Consider the following 7,653-nt stretch of genomic DNA (forward strand, 5'->3'; position numbering starts at 1 on the left):
GGAGATAGAACTATTTTATTTTTGCAATAGAAAATAACACTGAACTTTCTATAGTAGTTCTGTCCAATAGAATAATATAAGCTACATAAAATTATTTTAAATTTTCTAGTAGCCTCATTTCAAAAAGTATACTTTAATAATACATTTTATTTAGTCTAATAAATCTAAAAATGTTATCAACATATAACCAATACAAAAAGTATTTATGAGCTATTTTATGTTATCTTTCTCATACTAAGTCTTTGAAATCTGGTGTGTATTTTATACTCACAGAAAATCTGAATTTGGACCAGTCACATTTCAAATGCTTAATAGCTACACATGCCTAGTGGCTACGGTGTTGGACAGAGCAAGCCTATGACGTAGTACATATTCACTGTATTTAAAACAAGAAATAGAGTCTCTTCAATGGAGATCTCTTGCAGATTTTCCTTGAACTTTTCTGAAGCTCCATTGGTCCCCCCAAGGACTTGACATATTCCTGTCCCTCATTTATGCCTCAGGGTGCTCTGTATTCTATAAGGAAGCAGGTCAACCTGAAGCTGGTGGTATTTTGCTTCCCTGTATCTTATGCATTAACATGTGCCCCAAGCCAAAGATAAACCTTGGCTTCTGGCTATAGTATTAATCTTCTAGTACCCTTCACACTTCAGGGCATCTGGCCCAGCAACCTACTGCTAAAGCTGATTTGAATCCAAGAGGAGGCTCATCCAGTTCTGATGGGCCAAAAGCTGTTGTCAATGTCAACCTGAATAGCCTATCAACTAGCACACATTGAGTATCTATTATAGGCTAAGCACTAGCTTAGTTCATAACCTCATTTACTCAGATCCTCAGTTGCTTTCAGCAGTACCTCAGTAGCATCTTCATCTCTGCCTCTATTCCTCAACTCTTATAGATCCTCCATAGATCCTCCGGAGTTTGCTTGAACATATCTGATTGTTCTGCCTCCCCAGTGGACCTCTGGGATGGCTCCCACTGTTAATAAATTGCAAATTTTATTTAGTGTTGTATATGAGGCCCACCCTCCTCCCTGGCCCCAACCTATCTCTCGAGCTACACCTCTATCTAGTTCCCTGATTGTGTGGCCTCTCCCCCATATTCTCTCCACACATGCTCCAGCCAAATGGCTTCTTGCCATCCCCTGACTGTGCCATATCATTCTTTCATGCCAGGTTTATATACACAGCTTCCTTTGCCTAGAATGCACTTTTCCCTCTTGTTTACATGTCAAAATCCTACTCTTCCATTCTATAAAACCCAAGTTAATATTCTAGCTTCCCTTCTCGTTCTTGTTCCGTGGGGGAGCTGCCTACTAATCTGAAAGCACCTTTATTTCTGATGGTGGAAGTCTAGCTTCCCTACTCGTTCTTGTTCCGTGGGGGAGCTGCCTACTAATCTGAAAGCACCTTTATTTCTGATGGTGGAAGTCAAGATCCGTCTGCTCTTTTGGGGACGTTTTCTCTGTGTTTGTTTTCTTGTTCACTGTCTTGTTTCAGATGGGAGCTGCTACTAATCCAAGAGCAACTCCAGCAATGCTCAAACTTCACATAGTATTAATGCCCCAGTCTTATCAAGCATAATCTTGATAAGACAAGGAAAATCAAGGAGAAGTTTTTTTAAAGGTGTACTTGAAAGCTATTTGAAAATAAGGATGAACAGTTTTTAATGTAGTCATGTCAAGAAGGGACTAAAAATAAGATGTTGACCTTTTAACTTCTTTTTGTGAGCTGAGTCCACATAAGCCCTCATTTTGTGAGTATTTGTTATCCCTTTAGTGTTTTTCAGGGCAGTTTCCCATTCATGCTTTTTACAGCAGAGCCATCAACAATTCACTCTCACATCTCAGCATGTCCCAAGTCAAACTCATCACCATCTCTTTAAACCTGTTCTTTTGGACTCTTCTAGTTCGTTCTGCAAAGGACATCACTTGGAGTTATACCAACGTGTCCTTCTCCATTGCTTCTGACAACAAATAAGTTGCCACATCCTCTTATTTACCTCTACAGTGTCTCGGACAATCATTCCCACTCTGCTATTCTCACTGACAACATCCTAGTTCAGGCCCGTGTTGCCTCCCATATTCCTTTGGAATCACCTCCAGTCCTGTTTCCCTTTAACTCCTAGATTCCAACATTTATCAAGATTTCTAAAGCCCAGCTCAAAAACCCTCAGTTCCTCCCCATTACCTAATAAAGTCCAAATTCTTTAGCCTGACATTCAAAGCCCACCCATGCTCTGACCCCAATATAATGTTATAATGTGATCTCCTTACTCCCCTACATGTACTACAGCCAAAATATACTAATTGTCCCCCAAATACGCCCTGCCCATCCTAGCATCTGGCCTTTGTCTGTGGTGTTTTTGTCTCTTCTTACTTCCCTAACTTCTTGCTGATTGAAATATGACCCCATCCTTCAAGTCCCAGTCAAAACCACTACTTCTTCCATGAAGTCCTTCTGGATTTTCCAACAGGAAATAATCTTTTGGTCCTTGTGTATACTTTTTTTGTATTTTTATTCTGATCCTTACTGCAGCTTACATTGTAAGCTTGTTTGTGTATGTATGTGTGTCAATATCTTGTATATGCTCAGATTATAAAGTTCATTTCATTGATGAACAGATATTTATTGAGTACCTACTATGTGCTAGTGCAATACAGAAAACAGAGAGCAAGCTGGACGTAGAGTATACATTTTGAACGACCATCCTACAGCACCTAGCATGTATGTTGCACTTTGTAAGCACTCAATGATTCCTTGTCAAATACATGACTAAATTCCTAATTTAACTGAAAAATGCATTTCCAGAAAGTTTTATTTTCAGACCAGAAAAGTAAGAATAGGAATTAAATTGAAAAGGCTTCAGAGAGGCTGAACTAGGAGTTCACAACATATATGTGTTTGTCTCTTGCACAGTTTAGCCATGGAGACCCTGGCAGGCCCTCACACAGAGCCCTTTGCTCTCCGTTTACACACATCTTTAACAATAATAATCATGACAACAACCACAATGAGCTTGAGTATTTGATTTCCAAGCTCGTTTCAGATGAGAAGCAGCAAATTAGGAGCAGGGAGTAGAAATGGCACAATCAGTCACACTGGCATCAGTGAGACTGACAGTCCAGCAGCAAGGGATGACCCAAAAAAGCTAAAAAACAAAACAACAATTAAAAAAAAAAAAAAAACAGCAATCTGCAGCCATTTAGAATAGGGACAAACAGTTCTGCATACCTCCAAAGGGCCTGAGGGCTTCTCAGTGTTATAGCACAATAGTACTTTTAATGACAGCCTCAAGTCATCAAGCTGGATTATGTTTATAATGCACTATTTTAGAAAGCAGGGAAGATTAATATATTGGAAATGTTTCCATGCAAGATAATTAAAACTCATCTATTAAACTCACTTATCCAGAACGACTCTCTCCGACCCCCACCTGCAGGCTCTGGAGCCAGGGTTTTATTGTACTTCCTCACATTACTTGATTCATTTGCCTCAGAACATTCGTTGGCTCTTGCATCTAGTTCAATTTTCATTCAGTAAGTTTTATTCCCATTCTATTTGCACATTCTGCAAGGGCCAGTGGAGGACACAGAAGATTTGAAAAGTCTAGACCCTAGGCTTGTCTTGCAGATGCTCAAGATCTTATTGAGGAGATAAGACCTACATCCTTGAACCAACGTAAGGACACAATAGAGAAATGCAAATAAGTGTATTGTGAAACAGACTTTGCAATGAAGGATCATTTGGGACTTGATCCTTCTTGACTAGGGCTAATCAAGATTTCTTAGATATGAGACTCTGAGCCAGAAATGGAAGATTTAGGGTAAAGAAAACAGCACAAAGAGGAATGCATACCAGAGGCAAGAAAGAGTAAATTGTGTGCTGGCAATTGTCAAGAGCCCACCTGGCAGACTGAGGCTGAGGGCCCTGCTTGGGAATAATATGAGATAAGTTTGAAGCATTCCACCGTTTTGTACAAATCCCTGTCATCTTTCTAAAATCACGTCTTAGTCTGCTCAGGCTGCCATAACAAAATACCATAGACTGGCTGGCTTAAACAAAAAAATTTATTCTCACAGTTCTAGAGGCTGGGAAGTCCAAGATCAAGGTAGAAGCCAATTTGGATTCTGGTGAGGGCTGCTTCCTGGCTTGCAGACAGCCACGTTCGGGCTGTGTCCTCACATGGGGGAGAGAGAGAGAGTAAGCTCTCTGGTGTCTCTTCTTAGAAGGACACTAATCCCATCATGAAGTGCCCACCCTCATGATGTCATCTAACTCTAATTACCTCCCCGAAACCCCATCTCCAAATACCATCACATTGGAGGTTAGGTCTTAAACATATGAATTTGGCAAGGGTAGGGGGTTGTGGATAGGGACCCAACATTCGGTCCAAAACAGGTCATATGAATGTAAATCCCTGCATCTTTTTTTTTTTTTGGCTGCATTGGGTCTTCGTGCACGCGGGCTTTCTCTAGTTGTGGCAAGCGGGGGCTACTCTTCATTGCAGTGCGTGGGCTTCCATTGTGGTGGCTTCTCGTTGCGGAGCATGGGCTCTAGGCACGCGGGCTCAGTAGTTGTGGCCCACAGGGCTTAGTTGCTCCGCGGCATGTGGGATCTTCCCAGACCAGGGATTGAACCCGTGTCCCCTGCATTGGCAGGCAGATTCTTAACCACTGCACCACCAGGGAAGTCCCCCTGCGTCTTTTGAAAAGCTCAAAAAATGAAGTTTAATGTACAGATTGGTATTTGTCTTCAATCATGTCATTTTACTCGAGAGTTTACATAACAGCTAGTTGCAAGCTACAAAACTGACTTGATTTGCTTTCTCTACATTCATTTTCCAAAAAAAAAAAAAAGAAGAAAGAAAACCGGAAATGTAAAGTTCTCCTTTGGTTAGAAGCTCTGGAAGTATTCTACTTTTAGAAGACATCATCCAGTGTATCTGAAGCTTTGGATGATGGTTAACAGATTCATGAGTAATTGCATGTAAACACAAACAATGGGCTGAAACTTTCTACAGCTTGTTAACTGGTGAAGACTGGAGATTTATCAGCCTGTTAAAACGAGGTTCTGATAACTGTGCTTTTACCTTTCTCACTAGACTATAAACTCTGGGAGGATGGGGTAAGTGTTTTCCCCAGCGTCTAGACCATCACCTACCACAGAAATGGGACTTAGTGTTAAGTGAAAAACTAAATAAATGATTGGATGCAAGACATTAATTTGTTAACATTTGACTAAAGTAAACATATATTTCTCAGAATTAACAGCCTGAATTGGCTGAGATGCTTATGACTGGTGGATTATGCCTATTTAACAAATTAAAAGCAAACCACAAAATCAAGGATTTTAAACTAATTTTTTCCCAGACATGTTCGTTGTAAATCCAATACACGTACTCTGTTGAACTGGCTGCTTTGTGTAATTGAGAGCCAATTTCAACGTTCACATGACAATGAAAACCTCAAGCTTAAATTTATTAATACGTTGCCTTGGCAGAACACCAGGCCTCTTAATAGCAAAATATGGAGAGAAAGGATATTAGTCTCCAAAGACTTGAGTTTGATTTTGAAAATAAACTGATGTTGTTCTTTAAAGATCATTCATAAGGAGACATAACTGTGGAGATGTGGACTATAAAGAAATTTAAATGAAAAATAATTCAAAGTACAGAGAATCAGAGTTTCAGCATGTTATTTGGTTGGAAGGCCCAGGGATCAAAATATTTAAGTGTTTTAGGTCCCACCTTAGCAATTCAAATCCTGAATAGTTGCTAATGCATCGATCTGATAACTCCTAATCTAGACATACTTAACAAATAATTGGCCAAACACACTAGGATATGGAACGGAAGAACTACATATTCAACCAGATGGATCCCAGAAAAAGAGACTTCATCATTTCTAATAACCATGGTTGTCATTTATTTAGCACATACCAGCTATCTGTCTAGCACTATGTCAAGTGACATACAGACTTATCTAATCCTTACAAAACCCCCATTGAGCAGATGAGGAAACTAAGGCTTAAAAATATGTTAAATAAATTACCCCTTAATTGATTACCCCAAATCAACAAGCCTGTAAATGGCAAAGGCAAGATTTTAGCCTTTGCTATTGACCACTCCGTTTTGTTCCACTGCACCTCAAAAGATGGTCCTTGAACTGGCAACATGAACGTCACCTGGGAACTTGCTGGAAATCAGTCCCGAACTCCACACAGACTTACTGAATCAGAATCACTGGCTGTGGGACCTAGGAATCTGTTTTAACCAGCTCTCCAGGAGATTCTAATGCACACTGAATTTTGAGAAGTACATCTCTATTCTACTCTATTTCTCCAAACTTTAGCAAATATTTATATTTCACTTTTCCAGTGCAGTTTCTTACAAAACCCAGAAAGTTAATATCACATTCCTTTCTTTGTTTGAATTATGTGAACAATAGTCACTAGACTAGAAACCTTAATTCCTACAAATAGAATATATAAAATGAGTCCCAAGGAAAACAACCCAATGGCATTATTATCCATCTAAAATGAACAAGGGCTACAATGATTGGAATTCTTTCAAGACCTGACTACACATATTGGTTTAGGATTAAAACAGTAATCACTTAGCTCATTCTAAGCTTTAACATATAAAATAGATTTTTAATATAAGCTCAGAAAGAGTATCTTGCCAAGAGGGCAAGAGTAACCATCCGGTGTGTTGTGACAAAAGTGAAATATAATATATGTAAAGGGCAATCGGAATTCCAATCTATTGCTATGAATGATTGTCTTGCCAGGTAATGAAATGTATTGACATAAAGCTGTCATTGGCATGTTATACAGACATTGAGATTTTCTAAGCAAAGTTACTGGAAGTCATTCAAATATTTATAATGGTGTAATGGGTGAAATGGAGACTTTCTCTTTCAAAAAAAATTTTGTTCCAAATTCCTTGATGAGAAAATATTTGGAATAAAGCACAATAGATTTATATACAGACTTATATGGCTGAAATTGATTTTTGTTTCCCTGGGAATTTAAGAATCTTTTTAATAGTTGAGAGCTGGTGTACAGCTGCAAGAGGTTGGCTTAATACGGAGCCAATATTTATGCTTTCTTGATAGAACAAATGAGAGTTCTCGCTCTGTTTTCTATCTTACTTTTGCTGAAAGCCTGGCAACACTGGGATATAATACTTGCTTCTTCAAAATGTTTCTAAATTGTTCACTGTTTTGTATTTAATCTTGAAGCTGCTTTATTTATAATATTATTAAACCTCAAAGAAACACATATGGTGGAAGAGAATGGAGAAATTCTGTGATTTCACTGTTTTATTCTTCTTTAATAGAATTTATGTGAAACCGAAAATCATTCAAGTTTGTGTTTTTATTTTCAAGGAGTGTGTCCATGCCTTGCAACAGGATGCCTTAAACAGATGAGTAAATCACAGTACACAATAAATTTTATGGCTGAAGAAATTAATTGTGCGGAAATCTCCCTCTAACAGGTGAGTGAAGATTTATGTAGATATTTGTTATCTCTATATTGAAATAAAGCAAGCACAGTCTTGAAAAAATACAAACATATTTTTGTCCAAATGCAGATCCAGCACAATTGCAGCCAGTACCCTCTACTTCTTAATAATTTCTAGGTTTTCTCT

This window comes from Eubalaena glacialis, chromosome 11, assembly GCF_028564815.1.
Source record: "Eubalaena glacialis isolate mEubGla1 chromosome 11, mEubGla1.1.hap2.+ XY, whole genome shotgun sequence".
Taxonomy (NCBI): domain Eukaryota; kingdom Metazoa; phylum Chordata; class Mammalia; order Artiodactyla; family Balaenidae; genus Eubalaena; species Eubalaena glacialis.